The sequence below is a fragment of the Diabrotica virgifera genome, chromosome 4, assembly GCF_917563875.1.
Source record: "Diabrotica virgifera virgifera chromosome 4, PGI_DIABVI_V3a".
Taxonomy (NCBI): Eukaryota; Metazoa; Arthropoda; class Insecta; order Coleoptera; family Chrysomelidae; genus Diabrotica; species Diabrotica virgifera.
In genome coordinates, this window is record NC_065446.1 from 120968165 (window position 1) to 120985282 (window position 17118).

General features: G+C 33.0%; 1 protein-coding gene across 1 annotated transcript in view; it reads right to left on the reverse strand.

Annotated features, from left to right (window-relative positions):
* Positions 1 to 9136: 9136 nt before the first annotated feature.
* LOC114331748 (putative sugar lactone lactonase YvrE) overlaps positions 9137 to 17118 on the reverse strand; it is a 240834-nt gene continuing 232852 nt past the window's right edge. The window contains exon 7 of the mRNA XM_050649600.1: positions 9137 to 9290. The gene's annotated coding sequence lies outside the window, so the exon portion shown is untranslated. The remainder of the gene's footprint in view (positions 9291 to 17118) is intronic.

Sequence of the window (17118 nt, forward strand, 5' to 3'; positions counted from 1 at the left end):
TTCCAGATTCTGCCGAACAGTCTCAGTGGAAGTTTGATTGTTTGTTGGGTTCTCCTTATGTTTTATCGTTTCATGTTTGTATCTTCGTTTCATTTCATTTTTTATCGTCGTATTTTGCTTGTTTTCGATTCATTTGGATTTTGTTTGCTGTTTTTTTTGTATTTTTTAAAACTTTTGTTTGTCATTTGTGAACTTTATAAACTTACCACAATGCAAAGTGATTATTTAAGGAAATTATTATTGGAAACTACAGGTGTTTGAGAAAGGTAGGCGAGACAATTTTTATTTACTGTTCATTTTTCCCTGATATTTATCAATAATGATGAATTTTGCAAGAAATAACATTATTTATTTTATTGTTTTAGATATTCATTGAAGCTGAAAATAATTGGGGATTTAGATCCATAATTCAGTCATCAGAATTGGATTTTACAGTAAAGTGCATTCCACCAATCACTATTATAGATGTTTATTAAAGACTGGATTATATGCAAAATGCATATGCATATATATGCTGCATATTTCTCATGTTTTTCATAAATGCATATGCCTTGCATATTTGGAGATTTAAGAGCATATAAATGCATATTTTGATGGGAATTTACTCTACCCCATTTAAAAATAAGGTATATATTAGTAACATCAACATCCATTAAAATAAAATGTGAAAGTAAATATTTTGCTGTTAAGCTCCTTTGTTGTTGTACCCATAAACATAATGGGCGTTATTTATAGCTGCAGGTATCATTATCCGGATATTTAAGATTTATAGACTTCTCAGAATTTACAAATTACCTAAGTAAATACCGATTATATTTTGAATAACATTACAAATATTACCTGTACTTTCTGCTGGTGTCGGCCAACTATGAATTATTCTGGGAAAACCAACCAAAACGAAATTTTAAGCATTTTAAGGGTAGGATAGATTATTTTATTTTATGAATGGTTAGTCTTAAATCAATCGCCGATTATTCAACTTTTGTGATTGCAAGTTATTGACTATACTGTGTAAAAAAATCATTTTATTATTATTGTGAAAATGCCTAAAGTAGCAAGGGAAAAATCAAGTCTTCTCAGAAGTTGGATTGGAAGTAACAATCATCTAAAAGTTATCGACAGTGAAAGTATGTTTTGCACCATTTGTGATAAAAAGGTAAGTTCTCCACTTCAATAGATTTTTAAACTTATCAAACTTCTTTGCACATCTATGTGTCTGTCTATTCTAAAATGACAAACCGTCCCATTTCTTCAAAAACTGTTTTTTAAAGTTCGCAACGGTTTGGCTTATACAGAGCGAGGTGTTGAGAGTGGCCCACCCTGTATACTACGGTACACTGACTGTACTTTATTGTTTGACGATTTCAATTTCACTTTGAGAAATAAAAAAAAATTGGGGGAGGTTTAAAAAGTTTGATCATTTTAATGTAGGTATCTATTTACGAAAACATCTAAAACATCATTATCATTATATTCCAGATTCCATGTCAAAAGAAATTCCAAGTAGTTCAACACATAAAAACTTCACTTCACCAAACTAAGCTATCAAAAAATGATAATAAACCTCGCCAGCAGATTCTACAGAACAGTTTGCAGATTCAGAATACGTCAGTTGGGCAAGAAACCTTTGCAAAGGATTTATGCCATTTTTTTTTGAACTGCAATATCCCTCTGCACAAGTTAGAACATAAATCGTGTCAAAACTTTTTAAAAACTTATTGCAAGATTAAAGATAAACCAGCTCAAATACCAAGTTCTTCAACTCTTCGGAAAAAATATGTCAGTGCATGTTACAAAGATGTGATGACGAGTATTAAAAATCAGTTAAAAGCCGAATATCTTTGGATTTCCGTCGACGAAACAACGGATACAAAGGGTCGACAAATTGCGAATCTAATTGTTGGAGTTCTTAACGACTCTGGCGATTTTAAAAACTCATACTTAATTAGTGTAAAATGTTTGGAAAAAACAAACTATGCTACAATAGCTAGATTTGTTAACGAATCCCTAACAAATTTTTTTTTACCTGATCAAGTACCATTTGAAAAAATATTATTAATGCTTAGTGATGCCGCCTCATATATGATGAAAGCTGCATCCAATCTTAAAATCTTTTTCCCTAATTTAATTCACTGTACATGTTTGGCGCACGGCCTAAACAGAGTTGCAGAGAAAGTTAGAATTGAATTTCCCAATGTAAACACCTTAATAAATAATGTAAAAAAAGTATTTCTGAAAGCACCACTACGTGTACAGGTATATAGGGAGATGCTTCCCGATATTCCTTTACCACCAGAACCAGTATTAACCAGATGGGGAACTTGGCTTAAAAGTGCTATATTTTTATCTGAACACTACGACGACATCAAAAGCGTTATTTCAAGTTTTGATCCGACTTGTACCGCTATTGATAACTGTCAAAATATTTTTAAAGAAAAGTCTATTAAAAATCAATTGTTGTATATAAAATCGAATTTCGATATCATTGAAAGTTCAATTACAAAATTAGAGGCTCAAAATTTATGTCTTCACAATAGTATGTCTATTGTTGATTCGGTTAAACAGAAAATAACAAATCTGAATGGGGAAATTGGAGTAAAAATTAAAGATAAACTTGATGACGTTTTAAACAAAAATGAGGGTTTCACTTTATTGCGTTCAATAAATAATATAATCAATTTTGGAAACTTCGATGAAAATATTAATATGGATCCGTCTCTAATAGCAAAGTTTAAATATGCCCCAATTACATCTTGTGACGTTGAGAGATCTTTTTCTGCCTATAAACAAATATTAACAGATAGAAGACATAATATTAGTTTAGAAAATATGAATCAATATATGATTATTTATTGTAACAATAAAAATATGTAAATTTGTTTTATTGTACTCTTTTTATAATATTAGTTTAGAAAATATGAATCAATATTGTAACAATAAAAATATGTACATTTATTTTATTGTACTCTTATTTATCTTGTGGTCAAAATAAAATATTTTGCCGTTTTATTTGTCACAAAACCTGAAGTTAAAAAAATATATTAAGAAATAATAATACAATTTGGTTTAAATTCAAACCTATTTATTTATTTTTATTATTTTTTATTTATTTATGTATTTAACGTAAACCATAAAATTATTCATATAAAAATAAGTGCATATATAAATGCATATTTGCATGTTAATTGTGCATATTCAGCTTGTTTTAAAATGCATATTGCATGCATATTTTAGACATTTTTTAGTGCATATTTTCCAGTCTCTATACATATCTGGTGGAGTCTCACAGTTACTACTCTAAGTAGCCGATGAAAGCATACAAAAGCCTTCAGGCACATAAAAGCCTTCACAACTGGATTTGTTTTGAAAGTTGGAGTAAAAATTTTTAACGATTTCTATATTATTGTTGGAAAGGTATGCCTTTATTTTACTTATTCATCATTAAGAAATATATGGATAACAGTATTAGTGTCTTTTGGAAAAATTGGTTTTAAATATTAGATTTATTTACGTTTCTATTATATAATTATATTTATATTTATATTTTATATTTATATATCTGTATGAAACCAGACATATTGTCGTCCTAATTTGTAAACGATGTAACTCTATAATTCTCTGAAAATGAGTTATTACTGCCATGTGTATGAAAAAGTCCCTACTTCTCGTTTCAAAAAGGATGCACATGCATATTTTTACCAGATGAGTAAATAGTGACATCTTCGTATATATCTGGATCCCGCGTATGAAAAAAAAGTTGATTAATAGCAAGCTGAAAATTTGTTAATAGCTTAAGGGTGTCTAGTCGGGCAAACTTTGATATATGGGAACACTGGAACAGGGGAAGTTTTAATTGTGGAACAGGTTAAAAATTTGGAACGATCAGACCACGAAAACGGCACACGTATTTTGTCATACAGAACAGATTTAAACTCTCCGAACAGAGATTAAACTCTCATGCAAAAATCAGACTGCTATTTATCACCAAATGGGCGTTTTAATGAGTGAAACATGTAGAATATGTCAAATGACAGGAATTATGGCAGGTGATAAATAGCAGTCTGATTTTTACATGAGAGTTTAATCTCTCTTCGGAGAGTTTAAGTCTATTCTGTCGGACAAAATAAATGTGCCGTTTTCGTGGTCTGACCGTTCCAAATTTTTAACCTGTTCCACAATTAAAACTGCCTCTGTTCCAGTGTTCCCATATATCAAAGTTTGTCCGACTAGACACCTTTAAGCTATTAATAAATTTTCAGCTTGCTATTAATCAACTTTTTTTTCATACGCGGGATCCAGACCTAGTATACACTGTATCTCCCTTGCAGCAAATTTAGTACGAAAAATATGCAACAGTTTTTCATACCACATGACTGACCTTACTGTTTAGAAAGTGATATTTTCAAGAAAAAGTTGGTGGTAAGTAATATTAAATACTCATTAAACAATATACAAATGTTAGTGATATGTGTGTCTATAAAATATTCCATTTTAGCATCCTATTTTTAAAATGTAGTAGTATTCACATTAAGGCTGGTTCTAACTTTTCAGTTTCGGTGATGCTGTCTGACTGATTCGTTAATAGTGAAAACTAAAAAGTAACGTTTGTAATCACACGTTTCATGTTTGGCTACTATCAGTACGTAGCTAATCCAAACATTTGATATCGTGGTAATGAAAATGGTTAAAAAAATTGAGACTAGCTGTTCGCGAAGTATGTTTACAATACCTAATTAGTAAATTAATTACAGAATATTCTAGTGAATCAAAACAGAACAAAACGTCGTGGGCCAGGTCCTGGATATTTCGCAGAATTATATGGGGTACTAGTGAAACTATATTGGAAGATTTAGCTTTGAAAGATTCTGCAAAAAATTGCTCTCAAAACTTGCGCCACACTGAACAAATCACAAAAATTTATGTCCTCACGCTTCAATTTTTATTCATTGTGCGGTCATGATCAGTCAAAAATGATAAAAAGTAGAACTGGTTTTCACTTTAACTGAAAGTATGAATGTACTGATCATTTAAAATGAAAATGTGTTCTCATGTTCATTATTTGTTCAGTGTCACTGAATCAGTTGAACTGCGTCAGCGAAACTGACAAGTGGGAACCAGCCTTTAGTCATATTTAGAGAAATAGTTTTTTGTGTCTCCTGTAAAATTTGGATAAATGGAATTACGCAGTTTACAGATTAGGTCGACGGCATGTAATTGCTATGATAGAAAGAGAATAAGTCATGACTGTTTGTTCCAAAAATTATATTACTAGTCTGGGCTGATTAACGGAGAATAGGCCATTTTTGGGAAAAGTTATTTACCAGCAATTTTATTGCTGTAATCGAATTATAAGATCCTATATATTAATAATATAGGTATGCAAAGTCCTCAGATAGTGTGCTACTTTTTTTATAAACAAAATGGCGCACTAAAATCGTGTTTTTTTTCAATTATTGCTCTATAACTCCGAATTTTTTAACTTTATAACAAAAACACTCAAATAAAAATTCACCGTGATTAAATTCTGCATAGAGACGCGTTTTTCCCAATCTGCTCCGACGAAAAGTTTCCTCGGAAAATGCGGGTTTTCCCAACAAAATCTTTAATTTTCAAATAAAGTTTTAGATAAGTAATTATCTACCAATAATTAAATAATTTGGTGACTTAAAAGCCTTTTTGGTTTAGATTATAGTTCCAGAAGCTGATGAAAATTAAACGACTATTTTAGCAACAATTCAATTGTTAATTAATAATTTACGGTCGCAATAATAACCAAAATAATTATGATACACTGATCAAGCTCTGAAATCTTATAAAGATGAGATGCCTATTTAACATTTTGTCCACAAAATATGAATTTTTTATTTTTTTGGATAATCTTTAGATGTTAAAAAAAATAGTTAAAAAACAAATTAACGTTTCTCAGAAAGTTTTTATTATATTATAATTTTAAAAAATAGGTAAAATGCACATTTTAAATATCTTTAAAGTGAATGCTTTAAAACTTTTTTGCAACCATTTGTAAAAAAGTTATGAAACAGCAAAGTAAACATACGATTACTACTGTGTTTATAATTTTTTTAATTCTTTCAAAGCGTAGAAGTGAGTAAAATACAAGCTAATTATTTACAAAAAAATATCGATTATCAGTTTAATGATTATATTTTAATTAAAGATTATAAATACATTTTTTTGTAATTTACACGCGCGAAAGTAGAGTAACGCAGTACTGTAGCTAAAATTTTCACTCGGAGCGACGACCGGCCGCGTGATGTACACTTTTAATAAATAATGCATGCTGCGTGTCAGTCGCTTCGAGTGAACATTTTAGCTCCGACTCTGTATCAGGCCTACATTTGCGCTAAAAACTACAAAAAAAAGTATTTTTAATCTTTGATTAAAATATAACCATTGCACTAATTTTTGACATTCTTTGTGATTAATTAGGTTGTACAATAGACTCACTTTTAAGCTTTGAAACAATTAAAACAAATTATAAATAACGGAGATTTCGTATATTTACTTTGCTGTTTCATAACTTTTTTGCAAATAGTTGGAAATTTTTTTTCAATACCAGACCATTTTGAGTATTGTATGTATACCAACAGTTTGTTACAGTAATTCTTCTTGACAACTATTTGAGGTTATGTTTATTTGTTTTTGATGATTAGTTTCTGTTAATGAAGTAATTAATTATGTGTTATCGAGTCTAATTAAATTAATTTTTAGCGTTCTAAGATTGCTTCTAAGAAAACTACGTTTTTCATATCACATATTTAAAACGTGATAAAAATTACGTGAATTATGGTGGGACAAATCGACGTAAAAACTACGTTTTTCATAATATCACGTATTTAAAACGTGACAAAAATGACGTGAATTATGGTGGGACATATTCACGTGATTTTCGACGTCGAAAAAACGTGATAAACGGACGTCGTTTGGTGATATTTATGACGTTTTTTCAACATTTTGTAAACGTTATCTGGTTGCCTGGGTGGTACCTGGTTTTGTCCAACTCTCCCCTTATTTAGGTACTCTTGAGCGAAATTCATGTTTCTGACATAAGAGGGGTGTAAAATCAAAGTCGGCAATCTCCCATTTCCATAATTTTGGGAAACCGCGAAAAACTGTAGAAACTAACAAAATTAAATTTAAACAATAAAACTGATGAAGAATCATATAAAATTTGGTTTTGTAATAGGATGTCCAGAAAGAGGAACTTAAGAAATTATCTCTTTTCTTTTTTTTAACAGATAATAAAATAACGCCACAGATGGCTTCAACTCAAAACAAGAAAAAGTGGAGATGGCCGCTTTTGATTTTACACCCCCTCAAACTCATATAAAATTAACAAAATTTGATATAATATGGCTGCCTCTTAGTTGATAGACCATGTAGAACTTTTTATAAAGAATAATTTTTTTTCGTAAAAAATAATAACGGAGTTATCATAAATAAAAATAATATTGGGCAATCGTAATAAGAGAAAAATTTTCAATTTTTTTCAATTAGTAGGATGTAATTGCATATATTAGAACATAGTTTTTAATTCCAAACAACTTTCCATAATAACAATTTTCGATACTTTGATATATAGGGTGAGGCAGATAACTGGCCTATTAGAAATATCTCGAGAACTAAAAGCAATATAATCATTAAAATTGGAATAAATGGGTTTTGAAAGATGATCTATTAAGTGAAAATATTTTCATCTCTTTGCAACTTCAGGTTATACCGGAAGTTGATTATAACTTCGTTTTTTTTAAATAAGACATCCTGTATATTTTTACATTTTTGTATTCTCCTCAATATCTTATTTCTTAAAATATGAGGTTTTGTAATATTATACAGGATATTTTAAGAGATATTTACGTTTCATTATTAATTTCGTAGCAATATTCACACACTGTAGAATTGTAAAAGTTTGACATTATAAACTCTGCTTACGTTCAAATGATTTTTAATATAGTCTGTTATTGTTAAGAACAATAAGTATAGTTAATTTTTAAATTTTAGTATACAGGGTTGGTCCAAACTCGGAATGAATATTTTCTGAGTTTTCTTAAATGGAACACCCTGTATTTTAGTATTGTAATAAAATGATATTTCATGGTACTTTTTTATTTTATAAGTATGCGCTATACCTAACTACTTTAATTTGTGAGTTATTGGTGATTCAAGCTAAATATTAATTGCAAAAAATAGAAAAAAATTTATTAGGTTGGCCGTGAAAATATTCAATCACAAATAATTTTTCAGAAATAGATACATATTAATCCAGACTAATCCTTAAAATTACCAATAATAGTTTAGCTATCAAAATACCTACGTAGTTAATATTGTTGGTGCGATTAACAATTAAGCACAAATTAAAGCAGTTAGGTATAGGGAATGCTTAAGAAATAAAAAAGTACCATGAAATATCATTTCATTACAATACTAAAATACAGGGTGTTCCATTTAAGAAAACTCAGAAAATACTCATTCCGAGTTTCGACCAACCCTGTATACTAAAATTAAAAATTTAGCTATACTAATGATTCTTAATAATAGTAGACTATATTAAAAAATCATTTGAACGTCAGTAGAGTTTCAAATGTCAATCTACTACAATTCTACAGGGTGTCAATTTTGCTACGAAATTAATAAAAAAACGTAATTATCTTTTAAAATACCCTGTATAACATTACAAAACCTCATATTTTAAGAAAGAAAACATCGGAGAGAATCCAAGAATGTAAAAATATACAGGGTGTCTCGTTTAAAAAAACCAAGTTATAAGCAACTTTCGGTGTAAACGGAAGTAGCAAATAGATGAAAATATTTTCATTAAACAGATGGCTCTTCAAAACCATTTATTTCCAATTTTCATAATTCTGTTGCCTTTTGTTCTTGAGATATATTTCTAATAGGCCCTTTATTTGCCTCACCATGTATAAAGGTATGTACTTTACTCTTGAGCGAAGTTCATATTTTTCGACATAACTCGAAAAAAAAATTTCCTAAAATTAATATTAAAACAAATTTCCAAATGGTTTCAGTTACGCAGACATGCTGTAGAAACTGCACATCAATATGCATTTCGCAAATGATATTCGCGATTTAGGTTATTTTTTCTAAATAAGAAAAATAATTAAACAAGTTACTAAAAGGTCTTTATTTATCATTTACCACATTTTTGTAATAATAAATAAACCAAATATATGTAAAAATATACTAAATTTTTGTATCAATAAATGAGTTAGGAAAAAAGTTCCGGTTTGTATTAATTACGATGTTCCATACCCCTGAAACAAAAATAAAATATTACTATGTAACGGGTAGTTCTTTCAAGACGACAGACTCAGTAAATCCCAAGTTAAAAATAAAGTAAATATATTAAAGATATACAGTTTACAACAAATAAAATAAAATATAATTCGGTCTTCTGCAAAGGAAAAACAATATTAAACTTTATTACAGTTATCCGATCATAATAGCAACATTAAAATAATACGATAAACAATATATTTATATACAATAACAATCTCGCTACGTTATCAACATAGCCCTATATTCCGACCCGGAGATCATTCCTCGCTACTACCGCCTACTGGGATAATGATCATGGCAAGACCCACGTCACTACTGTGGCGTCCGCCTAGGCATAGTCCCACCTCACATATGGTACATCTTTTGCCAAGCCAGCTAATGCTAGTTCAATACGCTAACAGCAGCTGTTGCGCCATGGTTGGGTAAATTGGCTAGCCATGACTGATTGTGATTTTATCATTCTCCTGGCTCGCCTTAAATATGCTCTTGCTGCCACTACTCCTTCGATTTTCCCCAGCGGCGCTATGCTCCAACGCTGACACTCCTCCGGTCGCCTCTGGTAAAGCAGCTCATCGCTTGGCGAGGTATCGTATCGTTAAAACTATTTAATTGATGGATTCGACCGTTAATTGATGGAAATTTATTTTGTCTAACAAAAAAAATGAACACTTTTATTTTCAATACTTCCACAAAATTTATTATGTGTAAATATCACTACAGCTGTTTTGGCGGAGTGCCTTTCTCAAGTGATGTATTTTACTGTGTGTCTGCACTTTAAAGTCTCTAATGGAATAAGTTGAGGAATGGGGAGCTGTTTGTCTCAAGTTGGTCATTCAGAATTATATCTATACTTTTTAATTTATTAATTTCCATAATTAAGATAGCTTAAGGCCTTTATTTTGAATATGGGGAATTTAAAATTGGTTAAAAAAGAATTATTATAATGATGTGCCATTAGATAAAACTTTAAACATAATCAAAACGAAATTAGAAAATGATAGCAATACTAAATGTGTCAGCTGTAATGGAGTTATTAACATTATGTACTAATAATACCTATTTTCAACTAAATATTGAATTCTATAAACAAAATTTTGGTCCAGCAATGGGCTCTTCTTTATCTCCATTATTGGCTAATATATTTATGGAGGATTTCGAAAATAATATTATTTCCAAACAAAATTTAAAACCAACAGTATGGTGGAGATATGAAGATGATGTGTTTTCAATATGACCACATAAATCAGAATTGTTGGATACATTCCTAAATATTATAAACAATCAAGAAGAGGCAATAAAATTTACAATGGAAAAGGAATATAATAACACTCTGCCTTTCCTCGATGTTTTAGTCTCAAAGAAGGATACTGGATATGAGACTCACGTGTATAGAAAACCAACACACACACAAACAGATACCTCAATTACAAATCAAATCACAACATCAACATTAAAAAGGGAATCAAGACCCAAAATTAATTGTTCTAACGAAAATTCATTATTAGAACAAAAGCAATTGTTAATATCTGTTTTATTAAAAAATGATTATCCTTTAGGATTTATAAATAAGGTAAATGGAAAAATCCCAATAGTTGGCTGTATACCATAGTTTAAAAACCTATACAGAAGTAAAAACTTCAAATTGTATTTTGGTATAAAATAGTTTATTAAAACTTCTAAAAGTCATCCACATGGATTGCAAAACGTTTTCGTTCTGAACAGAACATCTTCAGTGCCTGGAATGAAGTATTTCCACGTTAGATTAAGGCAAAAAGGTTAAAATTGTGACTGTTAATGAGAAAATTATGTGGAGAATACTTACATTCCGCAAAGTAGTTGTAACTAGCACACCAATGAAGGAGCCATATATTTTGAAGTTACCACCTTCATTGGTGTGCTAGTTACAACTACTTTGCGGAATGCAAGTATTCTCCACATAATTTTCTCATTAACAGTCACAATTTTAACCTTTTTGCCTTAATCTAACGTGGAAATACTTCATTCCAGGTACTGAAGATGTTCTGTTCAGAACGAAAACGTTTTGCAATCCATGTGGATGACTTTTAGAAGTTTTAATAAACTATTTTATACCAAAATACAATTTGAAGTTTTTACTTCTGTATAGGTTTATAAATAAGGAACTGTCAAGATTTGATCGAATAGAACAGAACAACGTAGAACGGGATCCCAGTTACATCCACAAGAAATAATATGAGAAAAATATCAATACCATATATAAAAGGACTATCCGAGAAACTTAAAACAATAGGAAATAAATTCAACATTTTATCAACATTCAAAACAACAAACACATTGAGGTCTATTCTATCCAAAACTAAACCTAACAATGAACAAGAAAGAATAAAGAATTGTATTAATAAAATACCTTTTGAATGCGAACAATTTTATTTAGGTGCAACATCAAGACCATTAAACGTTAGAATAAGTGAACATCAGTCTTATATTAAAAATAGAGAATTTGATAGATCTCAAATATGTCAAGACGCATGGGATAATGAACATTTGAACATAGAGTTCAGTGGAGAGATTCAAGTATAGTCCTGAAAGAAACAGATAGTAAAAAGAGAAAAATCAAAGAAGCGGCTCTAATTATGCTAAATGAAACCAATTGTGTCGCAAATTCCTTGGTAGAATGCAGTAGGATTTGGTTACCTATACTAAAAGAGGAAGTCAATAGAAAGAAAATACCACAATTAGTAAGTCAGTAATATATCGAGTTAGCCATATTTTATATTTTAGTATTATGTATATAATATCTATGTATTATTATATAGAACGAACAGGCGGCCAAACTATCTAACGATCTCCTGGCCAATACACAACTGCAAACATGAACGCCCAACCAAGAAATGGTTCTTATGAGAACCAAGCGACTAGAACTCTGGGACCCATTGTCCGGATTTGTCAGATAAATATTGAAGGCATTAGTCGATCCAAAAGCGAAATGCTGTCAAACATACTACTTTCTAACGACATCGACCTGGTAGTCATACAGGAAACCCATGCTGCGAACGAACAACAACTCGCAAGTAGAGGCAAAATTCCAGGCTATGATCTTCTGGGAGCAACCTATCACCATGGTTATGGTACCGCCAACTACGTAAAAAACTCCGTAGAAAATGCTCACCTCATATCTGCCACCATGCAAGATAATATACATTTGACCGTTACCAAAATAGGTGAAATGGAAGTGACAAATGTTTATAAACCCCCAAGTATTACATGGCCAAGCCACGTCATAGACATAAGGCCCCATCCCGCCATCTATTTAGGTGATTTTAACAGCCATCATCAAGAATGGAAATACAGAAATAACGATGAAAACGGGGAGACACTGCTAGACTGGGCAGAGAGTAACCACCTGCATCACGTCTTCGACGCCAAAGACTGGGGCACTTTTAAATCGGCGGCATGGAAACAAGAGTACAATCCAGATTTATGTTTTGTGAGCAAAAACCAGAAAAGCTACCCCTTACCAACCAAGAGAAGAGTACTTCATGACTTCCCGCATAGCCAGCACAGGCCGATCATTATTGAGATTTGTATCCAAATCCCACTAGTCACAACCATTCCACGACCACGCTGGAACTTTAACAAAGGTAACTGGCCCGCCTTTACCAACGAACTCGATAAAATCCTACGATGGATTCCACCAACATACAAAAATTATGAAAGGTTTCATCATCATCATCATCCAGCCTCAAAAGTCCACTGCTGAACATAGGCCTCCTCCCCTCGTTTCCAACCCCATCTATCCTGCGCCGCCCTCATCCAGTTTTTATTTATCTTTCTTAAGTCGTCAGTCCATCTTGTAGGTGGTCGACCGACGCTTCTCTTGTCTTCTCTTGGCCTCCATTCCAATAACCTCTTCGTCCATCGCCCATCTGTCATTCTGGCTACGTGTCCTGCCCATCTCCACTTCAACCTGGCTATCCTCTCGATGACGTCAGTCACCTTTGTTCTTCTCCTGATTTCTTCGTTTCTGATTTTGTCTCGCAGAGTTATTCCTAACATTGACCGCTCCATTCTTCTCTGCGTGACTCTTAGTTTGGTAGCCGAGGCTTTAGTTAAGGTAAGTGTTTCTGATCCGTACGTCAAGACTGGGAGGACGCACTGATCGAATACCTTTCTCTTTAGACATGTGGGTAACTCACTTTTAAAAGTTTCTCTCAGTTTTCCAAATGCTGCCCACCCAAGACCGATTCTTCTCTTCAGCTCATGAGTCTGGTTATCCCTGCCAATCGTAATTTCATGTCCCAGGTATTTATATCTATCTACGAGTTCTATTTCCTTCCCACCAATACTGATGTTCTGGTTGGGTACCAAATTTGTCATTATTTTTGTTTTTGAGATGTTTATATTTAAACCTACATTTTCTGTAGCTACAACGAGTTCTTGTACCATCTCTCTTGCCATACCTAGATCCTCAGCTACTATGACTATATCATCGGCGAAACGTAAGTTGTTTAGGTATTCTCCATCTATTTTTATTCCCTTTGTCATCCAATCCAAACTCTTGAAAGCATGTTCTAAGACCGTATTAAAAAGTTTAGGTGACATTGGGTCTCCTTGTCTAACCCCCCGTTCTATTTTTATGCGATTACTGTTAGTATGTAATTTGACAGTGGTTGTTGCCTGTAAGTATATTTTGTGTAATAATTTTGTATACCTATAATCTAGCCTGCATTCTTTAAGCGCCTGTAATATTTTGCTAAGTTCAACTGTGTCAAAGGCTTTATGAAAATCGATAAAAACTAGAACTAGGGGTTTATTGTATTCCACTACTTTCTCTATCAGGGTTTTTATACTTTGTAGATGGTCATTTGTTCCGTAATTTTTTCGGAATCCTGCCTGTTCTCTTGGTTGATAAGTCTCTAACTTTCTTTCCATTCTCTTAACTATTATTCGCGTAAATAACTTATATAAATGGCTGAGGAGGCTAATCGGTCTGTAATTCTCTAAATTGGCTTTGTCTCCTGCTTTGTGTAATAGAATCATAGTAGCGTTGTTCCAGTCTGTTGGAATATTGGCGTTGTGAAGGCAGATATTGAAAAGTTGTTTAATTTTTTCAGGTAGTATATTTCCTCCAATTTTTAGTGCTTCTGATACTATTCCATCTTCACCTGGGGTTCGATTATTTTCCATTTTCTTCAGAGCCTCTTTGATTTCTGATTTTGTTATATCGGGCATTAAATCCGATCCTTGATTTAATACCCCAGTTTTTTACTGTAATTGGAGGTTGCGCATTGCTTTTTTTCTTGATTTGTATAACTCTGTGTAGAACTCTTCGACTATTGTTAATATTTCATCTCTGTTTGTAGTTTCTTTTCCAGTTCTGTTTCTTAGTTTGTTGATTTCTCTTTTTCCTTTTTGTACGCTTTAGTTCTTCAAAACTTTCATGTTCTTATTTTGCTCTATTGCTTGTTTTGTTTTTTCTACATTGTAGTTTCTTATGTCTTTTCTTATTGACTTTGTGATAGTTTTATTTATTTGATTTAGCGCTTCTTTGCTGGAACTTGTATCTCCTTTCATCTGTCGTCTTAGTTCTATAAGGGTTTTAGTAGGTTGACTTAGTTTTTCATCTTTTTGGTTTGTTGGACAGTATTTAGTTTGAGCCTGTTGTATTGTGGTGATTATTTGTTTGTTCAGTATATTAATGTCTGTTGTTGTTGTATCTTTCAATGTATCATAAATATATTTTTCGAACTCCTGAATATTAGTTGGTTTTACCCATTTCTTTGGGAGTTTCTTATTTATCATTTTGAGTCTTTCCTTTTCGATCGAAATCGTTATTTTAGCTCTTACTAACCTGTGATCACTGCTTGTGCTGAACTGGTTTAACACATTTACGTCTTTAAATAATTCTTTTTTATTTGTTAAGAAATAGTCGATTTCGTTCCTTTTTTTTCCATCTGGACTTTCCCAGGTCCATCTTCTGTGTTTTTTCTTTTTTGAAAGGTTTAGAGGGGCCATAATTGCTACAGCAAAGAAACACATTCCCAGGGGCCATCGTAAGCAATACATACCAGGATGGAGTGAGGAAAGCCAAAACCTCTACGAAGAATATCTTGAAACCGGTGAAAGTGACATTGCGGACGAACTTCTCCTGAGCCTTGATGTAGCAAGAAGGAAGAAATGGACAAATGAAGTCGAATCGTTAGATTTCAAAAAGTCTAGCCGTAAAGCGTGGTCGCTTCTAAGAAAACTCGGAAGTGACAAACTGGCAACACGACAAATCCACGACTTCAACCCTAATAAAATTGTATCAGATATAGTTGCCACCTCCAGAGGAGCATGTGATAAAAAGTTTACCACTACTATAAAAAGGGAGCTTAAACATCTAAAAGCTGCCTGTCCATCAGATACAGAGTACTCCGCACCGTTCACTCCAGAAGAAGTCTCAAACGCCATCAAAGACATTAAACCTAACAAAGCTCCTGGTACAGATGGTATACCTCCCGAATTCCTGATCTATTGTGGGAAATTTGCAAAAACCTGGTTGTCTAAATTCTATACAGATATACTCAAAACAGGTAACCTACCAAACATCTTTAAACAAACAAAAATCATAGCCATTCTAAAACCTGGAAAACCAACAGACAACCCAGCGAGTTACCGCCCCATCGCTTTACTCAGTTCAGCTTACAAGCTCCTCGAAAGACTGGTCCTGAACAGAATCGGCCCAAAGCTACTTCAAAAAATACCAATTGAACAAGCAGGATTCAGGCCTCAACGAAGCACCACTGACCAAGTGCTCTCTATAACTACCTACATAGAGGCAGGTTACCAAAGAAAACTGAAGACGTCTGTGGCATTCATCGATTTATCGGCTGCATATGACACGGTTTGGAAAGATGTCCTCATCTATAAGCTCCTGACAATAATCCCCTACAAAGCAACCGCCCGACTCATAAATACTATGCTGAGCAGTAGAAACTTTCGTGTAACCATGGGAACTACAGTGAGCAAACAGAGAACGCTTAACAACGGCCTCCCCCAGGGCTCCGTACTTGCACCGCTGCTATTTAGTATGTATATAGCTGATATGCCCCCTACCAGATCTAAAAAATTTGCATATGCAGACGACTGGGCACTTGCAACTCAAAACTCCTTAATACAAAACTCCGAGGCAATCCTAACGGAAGATCTGGAACGCCTGGTTAAGTACTTTAAACAATGGAGACTTAAACCTAACCCCAAAAAAACCGAGGTTAGCTGTTTTCACCTGAACAACAATATGGCCCACACAAAACTTAAAGTGTACATTGATAACCAACTGCTCACGCACAACTATAATCCCAAGTACCTCGGCGTCACCCTGGACAGAACACTCTCCTTTAAGAAACATCTTGAGAACACCGCAGCAAAGCTGAGAACCCGTAACAATATCATACAGAAGCTTTGCGGGACTACATGGGGCTCAACAGCAAGTACACTTCGGTGTTCAGCCCTTGGACTCGTATACTCCGCAGCTGAATACTGCTCCCCTGTTTGGCTGAACAGCGTTCACACAAAAATTATAGATACTCAGCTCAATGTACAGCGTTCACACAAAAATTATAGATACTCAGCTCAATGTCGCCATGCGTCTCATATCTGGAACGATCAAGTCTACACCTGTGGAGTGGCTTCCACTACTGAGCCACATACCTCCACCTAACCTTCGTCGTCAGCATGCTCTGCTTAGAGAATTCCAAAAGCTGCTTAACAACCCGCAGTTACCTATACACACATATGTCGCCGACGCTAACTCACATCGATTGCGCTCCAGAAAACCTCCGA